The 20082-nt window shown below is 46.1% G+C and overlaps 1 non-coding gene across 1 annotated transcript; it reads left to right on the plus strand.

Moving 5' to 3' along the window:
- Positions 1 to 1023: 1023 nt before the first annotated feature.
- TRNAI-UAU (transfer RNA isoleucine (anticodon UAU)) lies at positions 1024 to 1117 on the plus strand. Its single transcript has 2 exons — positions 1024 to 1061; positions 1082 to 1117. It is a non-coding gene; the product is annotated as a tRNA-Ile (tRNA).
- The last annotated feature ends 18965 nt before the right edge of the window (positions 1118 to 20082 follow it).

Here is a 20082-nt window from a genome sequence, read left to right on the forward strand (position 1 = left end):
TCCATAATTTTGCACAGGTGATTAATTCATATTCCTGGAGTGAGGTTCGGTAATATGGAGACAGGGAAGATGCCAGGCAACATTTGCGCATCTCATCCAAACTTCTCCAACCTTTTACCTGTAAAAGTAAAGTTGTGTATTCTTTTTCCAGTCCATATGTAGTTGAGAGAGAAGAAGAGCTTCTGAAGATACAAAAGGGGGAGGGGAGGAAAGGCCTTTTGTTAAGATGATACAGTATTTTCATAGCTGAAAATTTTTTACTGAGCAAACACTATTAACGTTTCTTTGGGGAGGGAGAAATATAACACTTCTGTTTCTGCATGTCCATTTCTGCCAGCAATCATGCTTTCTGTTTTGTTCCTTTGTAAGGCTGCAATCCTATCTGCAGTTTCCTGGGAGTAAGCCCCAGACTCTCATGGGACTTACTTCTGAGTAGGCAAGCACAGGATTGGGATCGGAGGCTGCACTTCTCTCTAGTTTCCTGGGAGTAAGCCCCATAGACTCTCATGGGACTTACTTCTGAGCAGGCAAGCACAGGCTGAGAGCCATGTCTACTCAGAAGTAAGTCCCATGACAGTGTATGGGGCTTACTCCCAGGAAAGCGTGGCTAGGGCTGCTCCCGCGAGCCCAAGCCTATCCATGCCTACTCAGAAGCAAATGCCACTGTGGTCAATAGGGCCTACTCCCAGGTAAGCGCAGCGACTTCCCCTGGTGCCTGCCGGGCGTGCGTCCCCCAGCACTGCCCGCCCCGAGAGCGCGGGAGCTGCGCCTCAGAGGCTGCGGGCCGGCGAAGGGGCAGGCGCCGCCGCGCTCCCGCCCTCCCGCAACGGCGCCGGGGCGAAGCCGTGGGGCGTCGTCGCCAGGCCCAGCCGCCGCCTGCCTGGGAAGGCGGAGGTCGCGGGGCCTCCCGAGCAGAAGCAGCGCCGTCCGCTTCCCCGCCCGGTCCCCTCCGCGCCTCGGTTGGCGCCCCCCCGCGCTCGTTCTCAGCCCTTGATAAAGCGTTCGGGACGAGTTGGTGTCAGGGCTCCAGTGGCGCAATCGGTTAGCGCGCGGTACTTATACAACAGTACACAGCAGAGCGATGCCGAGGTTGTGAGTTCGAGCCTCACCTGGAGCACATGCCTTTTGGGGCCGCTCGCTTTTGGGCACCTCCCTGTCGTTTGCTGTCCCACTCGCTCCCAGGGACCCAGAGGTGGGCGTCACATGCAGAGAGATCGCAGTGTGGGGCAGGCTCGGGGGCAACCCCCAGTGCCTGGCACAAGATGCCAGGAGTGGCAGCAGTCCCCTTCCCAGGAGTGCAAGTCTGCCTATTCTTGACCTCACCCAGCAAGACAGGAGTGGGGTTTTTTGGGGGGTGTCTCCACATATTTTACTTACAGTAGTAATTGCATTAATAATATTTTTTTTTGCATTAATTTGCAAAAAATTGCATTAATTTTTTTACTGCTATTGCTGTTCTTCACCCATTAATTTCTCCCCCACCAATTAATTTGCAGGGTTGCCTGCAAAATGGTAAGCAAGATCATCCCAACTGCACATGTGGGTCATCCTAGAATTATGCTGCCGGGATATGCTTTTTATTATTATTGTTATTGTTAATAATAATATTTATATACCGCTTTTCAACTTTATCATTTTTTCAGACCAATTGCCAGGCCGAATCCAGCCAGCACGAAGCACTTTTTGAGTCCTCTTGAAGTCAATGCAGGAGCCCAAATCCTGGAATTGAAACCCCTCCTCTGGGCCGTGGTTTAGTTTATAGTTCTTGTACAGATTATGGGCACAATCCTAGCCAGGTCTACTCAGAAGTAAGCCCTGTTTTGTTGAATGGGGCTTACTCTCAGGAAAGTGTAGATTGCAGCCTTTGAGAGATAATTGAGAAAAATAAAGCGCTAATTGCTATGCAGCAGTTCTTCCTTTCCCCACTTTTCCCCTGAATTAAAATTCTGAAACTTATTCCTAAATACTGTAGTTGTACTCAAAGTAAATAGCACCAACTCTTATACAACTTACTTTTCAGTAAGTGTCCCCAATCCAACCAAAATCAGCCAGGCAGCCCAATCCTATCGAGTTCACACACACATACCCCATTGGACAAGGACACAGAAACGGTTACCACTATATCTCATAAGGCCAAGGAGGCAGCTGGAGATCTTCTCAGGGTAAGGGAACATCGATTCTTATAATCGGTTCCCTGACCCCATGTCAGGCCTTTTCAATAGCTGGTGCAAAATTGAGTAACCCATGTAGGGCTTTCAGGAGCAGGGGGTGGGGTTAAGATGCGGTGGCAGTCTCTGCTGTCATCCCTACCCCTCCTTGGGCCTGAACTACCCCCTGGGATGCCCTCTCCCCACCCAAAAACCCCTTCTCAGCCCTGTTCCACTTTCCCCCTCGCTCCCATTCTGCCCTCCCCCTGCCTCCCCGCCACCTGGCAGTTCACTTAGTCAGTGGGTGATACTCCAGTGTTGGTGGATACCTACCAGCACTGGCCTCACCGCCAGTGGCACTGGCCTCTGCGCAGCTGCAGTGGGCTTTATAGCACGTTTGCGACTGTGCGTAGGCCCATTCTGCTGGCATAGTTGACTCTGAGATAACCCTATGCACATTTACTCTGAAGTCAAAACCCACTGAAGAGGGGCCATTGAGACCATACATCAGAGAGAAGTGGTAAGACTCCTGAAATGGTATGGTTGACTGTCCCACCTCAGTGTGCAGGCAGGAGGGCATTTTTGTTAATACTTCTTTGTCTTCAACTACTCTCTGCAAGGAGAAAACTAGCACCTCAAGAAACATGTTTTGAGTTAACCATCTCTTAGTACTAGTTTTCTACTTAGGGAGGTTTGGTTTGGTTTTGACATGCAAGTGAACATTCAACATCCCCCTTGTAAGCTGAAATAGTACAATCCATTTTAAGTTTGTAACCTCATTCTGCTATATGTGTTGTACAGCAGAATGAAGTGAGTAGAATCTTGAAGAACTTTAGTTAACCCCAACAGTTAAGAATGCAGGCAGCATGTTTTAAAAGGTAACTAGGTGTTTGCATCCTAGACCAGTGGTTCTCACACATTTAGCACCGGGACCCACTTTATTATTAGTATTATTATTAGTATTAGAATGAGAATCTGTCAGGACCCACCGGAAATGTTGTCATTACCGGAAGTGACGTCATCAAACAGGAAACTTTTTAACTATCCTAGGCTGCAATCCTACCCACACTTACCCAGGAGTAAGTCCCATTGACTATCATTGTTAAAAGAATATACGTAGTAGCTTGTGGAAAGTACAGGTCTGTAACATTTCTTCAGATGCAATCACATACCATGGTAGCATCAAGTCTAATATATTAAAAATAAAATATTGAAATGAATGGGACCCACCTGAAATGGGCTTGCGACCCACCTAGTGGGTCCCAACCCACAGTTTGAGAAACACTGTCCTAGACTATTGTGACCTGGTCAAATGTCCCCAGTCATTGGCATCCCTGGATATGTTTGTTTTTTTGCATCCTGGTTTTTTGCATCCCTCTATAACCGTGCAACAAACAAATTATAACAAATCCCATGTTGTATATGGTACGGCTCTTATCCTAACCCCAAAATGAAAAGTACAGTATATCTAATATAAATATACACAGTGCTTTTTTTGTAAAAGAAAAGGTGCAGGAACTCACAACTTGTTAATCTTTTATTTATTTATTTATTTATTTATTTATTTATTTTTAAACCATTTTTTATTGGAGAAATAAAATATTTTTTATGTGCTTTCCCCCTAAAGATGAACTTACTTCTGAGTAGACATGCATAGGATTGGGCTGTCAATCTCCACATCCCCTTCCCCCTAGCTACTTTTTCTACACATGGAGAAAAATACTGTACAGGTGCACTTGTAGCATGTAGTATGGCACTACTTTGAGGAGAGGAAGCAGTGAATGGATTCCCAAAAATGGCTTACATGAGTTCCATGTAGTAAAATTACTCTAAGCAACTGTGGGAGTAAGAATAAAAAAGGAATTCTTACACGAGAGGGGTCCTTAGGTGCACATAGAAACAGCTACGTTTGCAAACAAGGGATAAATATGGTCTAATTCAGGTATCAGAATATTCTGTGTCTTTGGGAAGGCACTTGGCATGCAATTGTATGTTCTCTGCTGCCCTGAGCAGCTGCTGTGCATTGCTGGAGAGGAGCTGCAAACACTGGCTGGCGGAGGGCATGCTTGTGGGGGAAGGATGCGGAGGATCTCTGGCAAGGCTGGACAGCATGTTGTACACACGTAGAATCTCTTTTCACCTGCCCTTAGCATGTGAAAACGGGTGCAGATATATATCTCTGCCAGGATTAAGAGCCCAATCCTAGGTATGTCTACTCTGAAGTAAGTCTTGTTCTATTCAATGGAACTTACTCCCAGGCCTTGCAGCCTAAGAGCCCAATCCTGTGCATGTCTACTCAGAAGACCACTTTAGTGAATGGGGCTTACTGTGGATAGGATGGCAGCCTCAGGGCCCAATCCTGTGCCTGTCTCCTCAGAAGTCAGTCCCAGTAGAGTCAGTGGGGCTTCCTCCCAGGAAAGTGTGGAGAGGACTGCAGCCTCAGAGCCCTTCCTCTGCCTGTCTACTCAGGCTGCAAGGCTATGACACTTTCCCGGGAGTAAGCCCCATTGAACACAATGGAACTTACTTCTGAGTAGACATGCATAGGCTTGGGCTCTCAGGCTGCAAGGCTATGCACTCTTTCCCAGGAGCAAGCTCCATTGAGCACAATGAGACTTACTTCTGAGTAGACACCCCTAGGCTTGTGCTGCAGATTGGCACGAGGGCTGCACCAGCCACCTTCCTTCCCCTCCTCCTCCGCCAAGCCAGTACCTGGGCGTTCCGTGGGTGCTGCAGCCCGTCTCCCTGGCTGGCTGGCTGTCCATCCTCCTCCTTGGTGTCAGCGCATGTCCCCCGTGCCCTCCACCGGCTTGGAAGCTGCGCAGGGAAGCAGAGCGCGGGGGGGGAAGGGAGGCTGGCTGGGCTCAGACGAAAGCTTGGAGATGGGGGCAGGAGGGGGTCGTTGTGCGATCAGTCAGGGGCCAGGCACCCGCCCACCCTGCACCACCCAGCACCCACCCAGCGAATGCCTCTGTTTTGCTTCCCCCCTCCTGGAATGCCTCCGAAGGGGAGAGGACCCTGCAAAAAGGTGCCGGAACTCCATCCCCCCACGTTCCATTAGAAAAAAAGCCCTGAATATACATGTATTGGGACATAAATGTCCAGGATGCAAAAAAATGAGTGCAAATGTCCTGGGATGCCAGTTACCAGGGCACATTTCGCCAGGACAAATTGTCCAGGACACATTGGCACTGTGATTGTTTTAATATTCCTCCCCATACAAAACTCATTGCAAGCAAAACACTAGCATAGAAGAACACTTCTAGCTCAACCACTTCTTTTCGTTTTACTTTTCTTCTTGCAGGGAACTTTTTTTTGTTTTTTAAAAAGGAAGCATTATTAAAACAAAGTGATCCCCTACCTGCAGTCTCCAGTAGTACCACACCTACTACCACCTCTACACACACTTACTACCACCTCCAAACTCCGAACCTCATTCCCATCCCATCACCATTCTACCTAGCAGGCTATTTGTTAAAATGACTAGGTTGGGCATACAGCAGACATTTGTCTGTGGATAAAGAACTTTTTGACAAATAGGCCACAGTCAGTTAGAATGGGCTCTTATCATTCTTCCACTCTGATATTAAATACAGGAGCTCTCCAAGGCTGTGTACTGAGCCCCTTCCTCTATTCCCTGTATACACATGATTGTACCCTATCACATAACACCAATGAAATTATAAAATTTGCAGACGATACTACAGTGGTGGGGCTTGTTAGCGGGAACGATGAGTCTGCTTATAGGAAGGAGGTACAGGAGTTGTTATTGTGGTGCAAAGAAAATAATCTCTCACTTAACATAAAAAAAACTAAAGAATTTATAATTGACTTCCGGAAAAAGAGGGATGTACACACACCATTATACATAAATGGTGAAGAGGTGGAGAGGGTTGCTAGTTTCAAATTCCTAGGTATTTACATCACAGAGGACCTCTCATGGACTATTAACACCAGCATGTTGATAAAAAAGGCACAAAAGCAGTTATATTTTCTGAAGAAGCTTGGGAGGTTAAATTTGTCACAGCAGCCGCTTGTGTCTTACTATCTTTGCACCATTGAGAGTGTCCTAACCTATGATATCTTAGTGTGTTCTTTGAACTGTTGCCTTCGGGCAGACGATACAGAACTATCAGAGCATGCACCACACGACTTCTGAACAGTTTTTATCCTACAGCCATAATTACGTTGAATAAGGCGATATAGTTGTTACCATGCTCCTGGGCATTATAGTCTGTTAGACTGTTTTTATATTATTATGCATGTTGTATAGAATGTGTCGATGACAGCTGTTTTGCGTGCGTCGTATATTTCTTGCAGGTCATCAGAGAAGCCAGGTGTCATTGTCCTTATGTTCCAGGTGCCCAGCTTTAGGGCAGGAGTTTTCTGTTTTCTGTTGCATGGTGCTGAGTTGTCGATCCGCTTGTCGGTTTTCACCCTAAACCCCACGCACCCTGTGAGGTTAACGGACCGTGGTGAGGCAACACCTTACTGGCTGGGGACTGCCCAGCTTAAGGCGGGCGGTAGCTGCCCAATGAGATGCAATGATCTCTCCCACCGTCGGAAGCAGCCCCTGGCGTCACGCTCTACGCCAATCAAGCAGAGACTTATAACCGGTAACTGCTGCTTCCCGTGTTGTGCCGACGCCGTATGGCGAAGTTGGAGTGTCCTCTCCAGTGCGCGAAGCCTGGGTAAAGAAGGTATGGAGGATAGGCTGTTACCCATGCAGCAAATCCCCCCTCTCCACGTCGCTGGAATGGTCCAATGGAAAGGCAGAAGCCAATACGGTTGGTTCCAGCGGCGTCTCAGGAGTTGCCAGAGCGTGACTGTGTCCAGCCACAAACTGCCTCAGGGACTCCGGCTCCTGATTTTGCCTCGAGGTTGACTCCTGAAGCCTTTTCAGGAGCAGGAGGTCTGGTCTAGAGGGTAGAGCCTCCATTTGCCTGAAGATTAACATCCACAAGGTCGCCAGTTCGAGGCCACCGGCACCGTGCGACCTTGAAGCAGCTGGCAAGCTGCAGCTGAGCTGTTCCATCTGCTCGGAGCGTGGGAGGATGGAGGCCAGAATGTTAAACCAGATCGGAGTGTAACAGCTTGAACGTGGTGGTTCTTGAAAGAGAGAACCTTCTTTCAATTTGTAAAAATCCCTGCGTGGATTTAATAAGCCTGCCTGTGTAAACCGCCTTGAATAAAGTCTTGAATAAAGACCAAGAAAGGCGGTATATAAATACTGTATATATATTATTATTATTCCACAACTGGATGTAGCCACAAGGCAGTGGAGGTTTGAGATCAGAGTTTTCCTTCTCTTAGATGAGTTTCCTTTCCAGGCTGACGAGGCTCATCTACCCGTTTGTCTCACCACTGCTCCTTCTCCAATTTCCTGATGCCCACAAGCCCCTCTTGCCCCTCCCCCTGCATCCTGTTTGTCTCACCACTGCTCCTACTTAAGAATAACACCCATGGAAAGCAGTGGGTCTACTTCTGAGTAAAAAGGGTTGCAAATATATGCAGCAAGGCCTGCCAAGATTTTGGACTGACGATCAGCCTGAAGAAAACACAGGTCATTGTTCAGGATGTGGACTCACCTCCCTGCATTACAATCTCTGCGCATGAACTGGAGGTTGTCCATGACTTTGTGTACCTTGGCTCAACGATCTCTGACACTCTTTCTCTCGATACCGAACTAAACAAACGCATCGGTAAAGCAGCTACCACGTTTTCCAGACTCACAAAGAGAGTCTGGTCCAACAAGAAGCTGACGGAACATACCAAGGTCCAGGTCTACAGAGCTTGTGTCCTGAGTACACTTCTGTACTGCAGCAAGTCATGGACTCTTCGCTCACAACAGGAGAGGAAACTGAACACTTTCCACATGCGCTGCCTCCGACGCATTCTCGGCATCACCTGGCAGGACAAAGTTCCTAACAACACAGTCCTGGAACGTGCTGGAATCCCTAGCATGTATGCACTTCTGAAACAGAGACGCCTGCGTTGGCTCGGTCATGTCGTGAGAATGGACGATGGGTGGATCCCAAAGGATCTCCTCTATGGAGAACTCGTGCAAGGAAAGTGCCCTACAGGTAGACCACAGCTGCGATACAAGGACATCTGCAAGAGGGATCTGAAGGCCTTAGGAGTGGACCTCAACAAGTGGGAAACCCTGGCCTCTGAGCGGCCCGCTTGGAGGCAGGCTGTGCAGCATGGCCTTTCCCAGTTTGAAGAGACACTTGGCCAGCAGTCTGAGGCTAAGAGGCAAAGAAGGAAGGCCCGTAGCCAGGGAGATAGACCAGGGACAGACTGCACTTGCTCCCATTGTGGAAGGGATTGTCTCTCCCGAATTGGCCTTTTCAGCCACACTAGACGCTGTTCCAAAACCACCTCTCAGAGCGCGATACCATAGTCTCTCAAGACTGAAGGTTGCCAACAATCATAGAATGTGTGGGTGAGTGTGATTGTTGGAATTGTTGTATATATTTATGCTTGTATCTCAAAGGTGCATAAATTTTGTTGGGCTGTAGCACAATAACAATAAAGTTACTACTACTACTACTACTACTACTACTACTACTACTATACCATGTGTACAACAAGCCTTTCACCTGAGTCGAAAAGTGTAGGGTCAGATTTTTTGTATCAGGGCAGTCCAATTTTGGACAGGCAGGGGGCTGAATGACCCTTGCATGTCTCCTGCTTAGGCCAATGAGGACCACAAATTACCTTTTAATTTGTGGTGACGTGATGACGTCACTGCCAATTCCTTCTGTATTCTGAGACTGCTGAATGACTTCAGCAGGCTCAAAGCAGAGCTGATCCAGTGGGGCTCTTATGTTCTTAGGTGGGTTGTGGCTGGGTTTTTCAGTCTCCCTGTCTCGCCGTTCTGGCTACTCCTTCTCCAAAGAGAAGTTCATCAGCAAGAGTGGAGCAGGGCATGCTGGGGGCATTCTCGCAAGGCAGACAGGCCTTGTGAGAACTTCCTTCCCCAGCATGGTCCTGCCCTGCTCCAGAATACGAGCACAAAGGCGCTCTGCAGCGCTTTTCAAGCACGGAGGCCATGCAGCACTGGACTGGGAGGGAATGGGAGGCTGGATGCCACCCAAAGGGCACCAGAATTGGCTTTAGGGGGCCACATGCAGGCCACAAGCCACGGGTTGGACCACTAGGGTTTGTATCCACAAAAACAATGGCACTTATGTTTACTATGATTCATTTGCTCTCCATTGGTTGCAGCAAGACGTCATCATGACTAACTTGAGCCTAATTGAGCCACTGTTTTTAGACCTCAGACTGGAACCTCCACCCTAAGCTAATGAGCACTTTTACTGAGAAGGCAGCTTCTGTGAAATCAATGCAGCTTGGGTCACCTTTCATTAAAATGTTGCCTGCAGCAAGCTTTTTTTTTTTTTTTAATATTTAACCCAGATTACCAATTGCATGTGGTAAAATGCTTCTACAAGGGTGCTATGAGTTCGTTTCCATCCATGGAATCCAGCCTGATGTTGCTTTCCCTATGAAAGGGTCACCTGGGGATCCTTTGACCATCACTATGAGCATTTAGAGTGCCACTGAGCTGAGGCAATAGTAAGCCATCTCCTCTACCATGAGATCCAGGCGCAGCTTCATCGCTTCCAATCAAAGGGTGCTAGTTTTAAGATCTCAAGACCTTTCTCCCTTTCAATCATAATATTGGCCACTAAGCTGTTCTAATAAATGGATGTGATTGCTATTATTTTATTTATTCATTATTATTTATTCACATTTTTATACCGCCCTTCCTCCAAAGAGCTCAGGGCGGTTTACACAGCTGCTCCTCCCTTCCTTCTTGTCTTCACAACAACCCTGTGAGGTAGGTGAGGCTGAGAGAAAGTGACTGGCCCAAGGTCACCCAGGAAGCTTTGTGGCTGAGGGGAGATTTGGCCCACCTCACCCCAGCGCTGTCTGTTCTAGTGGCTGTCTGCTGGTATTCATTTGCATCTTTTTAGATTGTGAGCCCTTTTGGGACAGGGAGCCATTTAGTTATTTGATTTTTCTCTGTAAACCGCTTTGTGAACTTTTAGTTGAAAAGCGGTATATAAATACTGTTGATTGATTGATTGTTGATTGAACCTGTATCATCCAGGTCTAAGTCCACCTCCCAAACCACTACACCACCCTGGCTCTGGCTCTGGCTGTGCAGGGGTATGGTATTAGGTCCAGAATTCAGTTTCCTAAGAATTTCAGCTGTCAAATTTAAAAATAAAAGTTACCTTTCTAGCCACTGTGGCTGTAGAAATATGCTTAGAAATGGATATGTTTCTGATTCCAAAGGGAACTGGTAGGACTCAATATGCTGAGTTAGCTCTTTGTACCTCTACAAATACCACAGTTAATGGTTAACAGTGCAAGATATATTAAGGACAAACTATGCACATTTGCTCATTGCCTAATTAATATGGACTGCAGAGTTCACTTTTCCTAGATGCAAAATCTGGGTTTTAAAATTAGCATGTATTAGGCTGTATTAACACACAGTTTTTATTAGTATGGCGTGCAGACAGCCCTGGGAGTATCGACCTAACTGCTAAGGTGGTTGTTAACGAGAAACATTTGAAAGCCCTTTGCAAATTCGACACACAGATGTGCATCCGATTGAGACATTCCTGGTTCCTCAACCAGCCAGTGATAAGCTCAGGGAGGCCTCTTTACATGTGCAGATCTCCTTGGCTGGATTAGGGCAAGAATTACTGTTGGGGTGAATCCATATGTTTGTCCTTAAGGAAGAATTTCCATGGCAAGAGTATTTTGATGCTGGTAAAAATTACATTAAAATATCGAACATAGATTTTACTTGGCTTTGCCCCAGGCAGGCAGCTTGTTCATTAGGACTGTCAATGTTTTGTTGAATGTAGCTGAGAAAGTCGTATGGGTAGGATATTCCCCTCTCCCCAAATGCCTGGGATATGGCACAGCAAAACATATTAAATCCTCACTTTTGAGTTTTTGTATTTATAGAATCCTGATATATTTTGAATCTAATGTCTTTTTGGAGGGGGGGGGGCTATGAGAACAGTAGCAATAGGTTATTTACTTCCCATGCAACATCTGTACATATGCAATTGGAAGATTAAAGCACAAACCTAATTCGCACTGGAACAAGCAGGCTGAGTTGCCTGAGCTATATCCAGCTCAAGACAGGTGCAGGCTGGGGTGCAACTTGGAGTAAGGGGATTTTATTCCCCTTACCCCATGTCGAATGCCAGCCAGCCCTATGGGGCTACTCTGATTTGCGCCCATGGTTTAGTGAATGCAATTCTGAGTGGCCCGTGTAATACTGGTTGGGCCAGGGATAAGGGTCTGATCTTCCTCCTAGGCCGCCCCCTGCCTAAAAATGCTCCTCCCTGCCTTTGTACCACCCTCCCACCACCTTCTCCTGTCCCCTGTGCTAGCCAGCCTTGGCTGGCACAAACTTAACTTGTTAACAACAACAACAACAACATTCTTTGGATGCTCCATATTCCCTCCCTGGATAGCTCCATTGTGCTGGTGCACATCTAGCCTTTTCTAAAGGGATAGACCAAATGAATGGCAAGGAATGACAGCAAAGCTAAAGCCCCCCCAATAGCTAGCCCCCCCCCAATAACTAGCCCCCCAATAGCTAAGCCTTTTGTTAGAAATAAGCAAAAATATGAGTTTGTATAAGCAACTTGTAGAAAGCATTTCTCTGGCTTTCTTTTTCAAAGGGAGAGGAGAGCATGTTCATTTACATTGGAATGGCTAAACTTTGGGCTTATTTTTTGTACATTGCTTTGATTTTTTTTAAATATAGAACAATGATGGTAGATTTACACAGTAAGGCACTTGTCTACAGAAGTAGCAACATTAGAGCCCAATCTTGAGCTCTGTTGGTTTACCGCCCGTGCGCAGTGTCGCAAACATGCAATAAGGCACATTTGCAAGCCCTAACACCAGGTGAGCACCCGTGCTAGCACAGTGCTGCCCGACATGAAGGCTTTTACCTTCATACCTTCATACCTTCAATCGAGTGGCCCCATTGTGAGGCTACTCCCTTTACCTGGGGGAAGGGGACAAAAGTCCCCTTCTCCGGAGGTGCCGTCAGCGGCTGCCTTGGGTGCGCAGGATGCAGCAGCAGCCATTTTCAGTGCCGTCGCAGCCACATGCCCGGGGAGCTCAGGATTGGGCTCTAAGTCTGTTGCAGCAAAAACACTCAGGGATAGAATGTTGTGGCACTTTAAAGATGAATACATTTGTACTACAGGTCCAGCTTATTTATACACGGATTTGACTCAACACGAATGGCCCCTGCAAATGAGAAGGAATGTGCTGATCCCTGGAGAAGGAGAAAAATGCATCCCTTTAAAATCAGTTTAAAAAACTGAACAGTCCTTTAACAATAACCTCCTTAATGAGAGAGACAATCCATCAATCCTTCTCTCTCCAGGCGACCCCCCCTTCCCCCCCAGTGTGTGCATTGGTGAAGGGAAGGACTGAGTGAAGCACTTTGAGGATGACTGATTGATGGATTGTCTTCTTAATGACTCTTATCACAAAGGTCAGCGACGCTGTTTTTAAATCACTGGAGCAAAGAAACTGTTTTTTAAATTGATTTGCTATAGTGCGTTTTTTACCATCCACGTGACTGCTTGGAACGGAACCCATGCAAATAATTAGTCTCAACCTGTATATACTGTATTATAGAATACAGTCCACTTCATCAGACACATGTATTATGGTGTGCTTTGTACTGTAAGATCTCCAAAGCAAGAATATGAATACTATGTGGCTTTTCAACAAAACCATTCACAATATGGTTTACATAACAAAATAAATGCATGTGTTCAATAAAGAAAAAAAAATTGCTTCCGGTTCCAAAAGTTTTCACAATCTAACAAGATGCAGAAGACATATCAACAAGTAGCTCTTTCAAAAGATATTGTGCTGGGGTGAGGCGGGACAGATGCTCCCCCCATGCAAAATATGAGAATGGCTATTTGAAAGCGGGACCTTTGTCCATTTAGGAGGCAAAGTGTGACTCCTCCATAGCAAAGCATTGCCATCTCCCCATCTAGCTTTCAAGGACACTGGATGTGACACTGTCTATTTGTTGAGGGATTCTCAAGGAGGGGTGGAACAGTAGAGACATACAGAACAGTGCACATGTTCATATGAATAGCCTGCCTTCTGACGTTCTAACAGTAGGTGGCGCTGTGACCTCATTGATCCAGAGAAGTCTCCCAGCAAAACACTCAGGAGAAACCCCATCCAGACTTTCTAAAAATAATAGAGGCCTCTTGCCAAGCACTTGCAATGTTTGTTCCTCCCAGCGAGGAACAATAGGCCTGCATTCCAGTGGTCAGGGAGAAAGCCAGAGCAATAACTGCAGGGACTGTGTGAGCTGTGTGTGTTTGTGGGATGTCCTCCACAACCCAGCTTCTCGAAGTGAACAATTGGTGCCATGTCAAGCGATAGGTACTGATGGACATGATGTCGTGGGGCTGGGCATGTTCATTTGTTGCAGTGTGAATGAAAGACAGCAACTGTTACCCTGCACATGCCTGATCTTGTCTGATGTTGGAAGCTAAGCAAGGTCAGGCCTGGTTAGTACTTGGATGGGAATACCAGGTGCTGTAGGCTTATACCATAGTCTTTCGAGACTGAAGGTTGCCAACCATAATAGTGTGAATGAAGTCTTCTTCAGCTGGTGCAGGCCTTAGCCTTGGAAGTAAAACCCTTCAGTCTACAGTCCAGGTTTGAACCCATTGGACGTTAAGGCAGTCCTGCATTTTGCGATCCGCTGGAGCTGTTTGGTTGCCCATGTTCCTTGGCTTCAGCCTTCAGGTGCATTCGGGAAAGGAACTCCAGAGAAGCTGATGTAATTTTCCCGACAGGGATTAAGAAGGAAAAGGGAGCATGTGGCTTCACTTCTCAGGTTTGGCCTGAATCCAGGGTGGATTCTTATTTTTCATTCACGTTGCACTTGGAGGCCCTGATAGTGGGAATGCAATCTGCAGGCCAAGACTTGTGTGCTGCACTCAGATTTAGCTGCCTTGTCTTGCCAGATGCTGAGGGGGAGGGTACAAACCACATCCAGAAATGTGTCGAGCACATGGCGCAACCGCACGCCGTGCCCCGTGCTTGTGCACCAGGAACATGAACACAGCAGCTTCTGTTGTTTTCTGGAGAACAGCAGGCTTGAGAGCCTGCAACTCATTCATCAGTGCTGCAAACCCTGGGAGCTCACGCCGTCATGGCTGTGCACTTGTATTGGCAAATTAGTATCCCTGAGTTCAGAGGAACTTGCTTGCAAGCAAGGGTGCATTTGATTGCAGCCTCAGCATTGGACAGATTGGAAACTCAGGTTTTAGGACTCTTTCCCAGGAAGCTTAAAGTGGTTCTTGTTTCCACTGTCTTTGTAAAGCAAGTGTAAAAATCTGCATGGGGGGGGGGGCTCATTTGCATTACAAGTGCCTCTCTTCTACTTTATGGTCCCCAGGAAGAATGAGCAGGTATTAACATAAATCATAAGAAGAGCTAAAAGGAAATTTAGCTTTTCACATGTAAAAGAAGCCCTTGATTTTCTAAGCTCACCAGGAAGTACATGCCTGAACTAGGATTCATTGTATTAATTCCTTCCATCCTAGAAATCTAGCAGTTTACAGGGGATTCCCAGGCAACAGGTCACCTATGCAGGTCCAGACCAGGCTTAAAGCTGCTTAGTTTCAGTAAGGTAGCTGTAGTTTGTGTCTTCAGACCAAGACCTTCGATTTGAATTATAGCTGCACTAGTTTCAAAGGCCCTCAGGCAAGATCAGCAATAAGGGGAAAATGCACACACAAACAATCTTGTGTGAGATCTGGATTCATCTTGTCTTTCAAAGGATGATACTTCCCTGCCCCCTACCCATGGTTAATCCCTCAAATAGCTGGTGATTAAGCCTCCCTATAGAGGGCTTTGCAGACATCCAGGCTAAGGAGAACTTTTTCACAATACTTTCCCAGACCTTTACCAGGCAGAAGTATTCATGAAAAGGAAGTTGCCTCAGAGCATGTGCAGAGTCAATTCTTCACACCACCCAGGCAACACAGTCTGCTGCTGCGTTTTTGAGAAGGGGTCTGCAGTTCAGTAAAGGGTCCGTAGCTGCTGCCTCCAATCATGGTTACCGATCCTTTTCAATAGGCCTGAATTTGGAAAGGAAAAAGGGTTTCACAGGGGACAGGACTGACAGAAGCATGGGCTTTGAAGATGCAGTAGCACCAGCCCTAGGCCTTTGGGGTGGTTCCAGAACCACCTTTCAGAGCGCGATACCATAGTCTTTCGAGACTGAAGGTTGCCAACTAAGATCTAGTCTGATAACAGATACTAATTCCCAGCATTAAATACCTTATCACTGTATGCTCAGAACATAGTTACATATATTTTTTCACATTTTTATACCACCCTTCCTCCAAGGAGCTCAGGGTGATGAACATAGTTCCTCCTCTCCATGGAAGATGCTGATGAAGTATTCTCAATATCCAGTTTCCTTCCTAGCATCTTGGAAGAAATGAGAATAAACAAATTCTGAATCCTGTAGCTGGAACTTAACATCAAACAACCGTAGCTAATATACAGTGGTAGGTGAGGTTTTCACCCAGAGTCAGCACCTCTAGATATGTTTGTTTCTGGTGAGTAAGATAGGATTATTGTCTAAGTCTTACTGAACACAATGGGCTTACTTCCAAAGTAAAATAAATAACAGTTTTCAAACACCTCTACATATATCTGTAACTGCTCCTAGGCACTGAGCATGGCTACAGCTGGGCCACTCTTCCTTCACCACTTGTTGTTCCTCATCATCAATGTGCTAATTTTCTTACCGCAACAGGCAGGCACAATAGCAAAAGGGACTCCTGGAAGGATAGGACGGGCAGTCAATAGCTTCATCCCACATTGGTGCTTCAGAGTATTTAAACATACAATGACACTGTCTCTGGGTGAAGACCTGGCAACTGTACATAGGGAGATACTTGATGCCCATTCACCCAAGGTTCACAAAACCTCCATCCTGCAGTTTTTCTGGCAGCTGTGAACTCCTCTTTATTTCAGCAGGCATTTGACCTGAGCGGACTGTGTTTTTGTATGAGTCTGTATTATTTGTTCAATTTGTACTGAAGTGAATGCTGCTGGCTGTGGTTTAATTTCATCATTCTGAATTGTTTTTGCCTTCTGTTGTAAGTAGTTTTTATGGCTCCAAAGTGGGCAAAAAAGCAGCATAGAAATGCCCTTAAAAAAAAACCAAATTGCCAAGAGAAATTCTGGCAAGCCATGAGGGGGTAGAAAAGAAAGGTCAGTTTAGACATCCCATCTTTGCAGACATTCCCTCCACTGAAATATCTGAGGTGTTTTGAAGGGCTGACACCTCAGACACAAAACTCCATGTATTTGTGTCTTGAGCATCTTGGAAGAAACCAGGAGGAAAAGGGCTTGGCCCCAGAAACTGTTGCCCAAACAACTCCCCTCAAAAAGAAAAAAATGCTCTGCCTCAGAACATTTTAACACCCAAATCTAGAAATCTTCCATAGCTGACTTTTTGCTTTTGGCAACCATGACCTCTACAAGAGGCCAAGCTCAATGCCAAGACTGAGCTGGAATATGCAGGGCCAGCCTGAAAGCTCATTGAGCAGCAATGATCTCACTCCATCTCCAGCATTTATGATTTCCTAAAATGCAGTTGGCAGAAAGAGTCAGCGAATTGGCATCGTTTGGGAATCATCACCAGTAAAATGAGTTCTGTGTTGCTGGTGCCTAAATGGGGGGGAGGGGCTGATGGGGGGGTTGTTTTTGGAAGACCCTGCTTCTCTTCCAGAGTCAGAACAGACAGCAGTTCCAAAGGAGGTCACCGCACAATGCATGATGGGCAGTGGGAGACAGTGAGAATTGTGAGTTATGAATCTTCTGACAGATCATATCATTTTTTGTATTCACCATTCTGACATTGTGGTATAGTGGCTTTTGACATGGGAAACCCATGGTGGAATTGAAACCCAAGTGTTATCCCCTTGGCCCTTCTGGGCCTGAACCTCACTGGGCAGCCTTTGTCTACTGAACCTTGTGGTTTGAAATTGATGTGAAATTACAACATAAGGAGTGATTTCATTGGGGGCTGGAAATTCACACCAGTCACATGAATAATGTCACCTGTGTTGTTATATGATATCCAAACTATTCTTATGGAACCACAAAATTGAAACGTACAGAGGAGGGCAACCACATAATTACAGTCTCTCTGCACACACACACAAAGGATAAAGTGGTTGTTTTTAGCTTTTCACTTCTTAAAAAAATGACAAGGGAGATGACAGAAATTTACAATGTCGCAAAAATGGATAGGGAGAAATGTTTCTCCTCTTTCATAATAGCAGAATTTGGGGTTACCCAGTAAATATGCATCAGATTCAAGGCAAACAAAAGGTTGCACTTTTCATGCAACAGCCTTTTTCAGATATTTGTCTCTCCATGGATATGAGCGCTTAGTCCCATAGGTTGATGACCCATGGCTGTTGTCAAGATCATTGAGATATTGTCAGTGAAGAGCTTTCACTGCTCAGGTGCTAGATAAGTGCTAGTGGTAGTGACTGTAGTTCTTTATTTGTTGGCAACCTTCAGTCTTGAAAGACTATGGTATCACGCTCTGAAAGGTGGTTCTGGAACAGCATCTAGTGTGGCTGAAAAGGCCAATTCAGGAGTGACAATCCCTTCCACAACGGGAGCAAGTGCAGTCTGTCCCTGGTCTGTCTCCCTGGCTATGGGCCTTCCCTCTTTGCCTCTTAGCCTCAGACTGTTGGCCAAGTGTCTCTTCAAACTGGGAAAGGCCATGCTGCACAGCCTGCCTCCAAGCGGGCCGCTCAGAGGCCAGGGTTTCCCACCTGTTGAGGTCCACTCCTAAGGCCTTCAGATCCCTCTTGCAGATGTCCTTGTATTGCAGCTGTGGTCTACCTGTAGGGCGCTTTCCTTGCATGAGTTCTCCATAGAGGAGATCCTTTGGGATCCGGCCATCATCCATTCTCACGACATGACCGAGCCAACGCAGGCGTCTCTGTTTCAGTCCTTTATTATGGACCTTGATTTGCAACAGAGCAGTGCTTTCCAACCTGTGGTTGCACAGGTATTGCTGGTGATACTTCCTATTATGGTGGGTGGTATTTGGCCCTTTTGCCACATAGGCTGCTTGGTCCTGTTCAGCCTTGCCCGATCCTGCCAGAAGCAGAGACAGTTGGGGCAGCAGTTGGGGCAAGCACAGCCCTTCAAAAGAGGAGTGGGTCAGAGAAGGATGAGAGATCTGGTGGCACCAGTAAATGGAGAAACCCCTCCCTTGTTGCAGGGATAATTGTGGGGCAGGTTACCCAGTGTTGCGCACAGCAGCTGTTCGTGTTGGCAGTGATATTCAGAAACATGCTACCTGGAAGCGACAAAAGTTTTGAAAAGCTTGGCAACAGAATACATGCTTGCTTCTACCAGTATTTCAAAATTCTTCTTTCCAAATGGAGTTTTCAGAAGCTCTTGCATTTGATAAAACCCTTCTAATTAACTCCAACAGCAATAGGGCCTACCTAGATGTTACAAGGGCTACATGGCTACCCATGTGACCCCCTAATGTCACCAACCTGCAATCATACATTTCCCCATCATGTCTAGTAGAACAAATATGTCGTCTTGACATTATCATGTTCAGTGTCTCCCATGCTTGCCCTGTTCATTAGTTGCTGTTTTCAAGGGCCGGGGAATTGCAGAATACAGATCACGAGACAGGATTTGTTTATTTTACTTGAAGTTACTGGGAATATGCAGAGGGTTATCCGGATTGGTAGTAACCATATGTTTCCCATAAGGCCTAGGCAAAAATGTTAGTTTGTTTTTGTTTTTTTTGGATGGAGGAATAGACATTATTGTTGAAATCAGTGACTTGAAATCAGTCACTAGCAACTAGTGCAATATGTTACTGCACTAGTTAATCAACAAGTCTGTATAACTCATTAAGGACTCTTATAAACTGTAGATTTCACAGCTGTGGTTCTATACCTCACTTCCTCTATTCTAGCTTTCCTGAACAAGTAGCCTAAGGTGAAGTTCTGATGAACTCAGCTTGGTTATCAAAACTTTGTGTCACTGTGGCTGATTTGAATGAAGGTATATTACCAAATGGTGGCTTTGTTGGACCAATGCAGCTTTTTGATTAGTTTTCTTACAAAATTTGGAAATGCAGTTGGGATTGGAGATGTGACCATCCAATAGATGGCAGAATTGCACTCTGTATCATCTTCCAGTGATTCCTCTTGCACACACCTCTTTTTAACTCTTGCCCTGATGAAAGCAACAGGCTGTCAAAAAATAAGAATCCCAAACTGATTAGAAAATGTTCTGGGCAAAACAAAGTTTTTAGCAGATTATGTCAAATGTGGCTTGGGTGGGACGGAGGGGGAGCCCTCACAGTCTTTCTCATGGAAATTCGCTGTTTGGGACCTTAAATCATGTATTTGGGTCAGTTGCTGATTGTGTCTTTTTGGGAATTCATGGTTTTTCTCATGAAAAAGTCACTGTTTGGGCCTTAGCAATGCCTTTGGGTCAAAGCCATGCAACTAAATTGAAAGCAACATTGCACACATGAACTGTCTGAAAATCTGTTCTGAGCACAGGAAACTGTAGTAGATAGCCGATTTAGATAGAGCGCTCTCATCTGCAAAGTGTTAACTTTTTTTTCTTTCTCAAAGATGTGACTACCCAAAATTAAAATCATATGTGAAAGATTGCAAGTCACTTCCTGCTTTGAATTTTATGACTCCCCCCCCCCACAGTGAGAAAAGTTTCAATCCATCGTCCAGAGTATTCTACTAAACCCAGCAGAGACTGCTTGAAATGAAGGTCAGGTATTGCAACCCATGTGTACTGAGAGCTGTTGCCC

The sequence above is a fragment of the Tiliqua scincoides genome, chromosome 1, assembly GCF_035046505.1.
Source record: "Tiliqua scincoides isolate rTilSci1 chromosome 1, rTilSci1.hap2, whole genome shotgun sequence".
NCBI lineage: Eukaryota > Metazoa > Chordata > Lepidosauria > Squamata > Scincidae > Tiliqua > Tiliqua scincoides.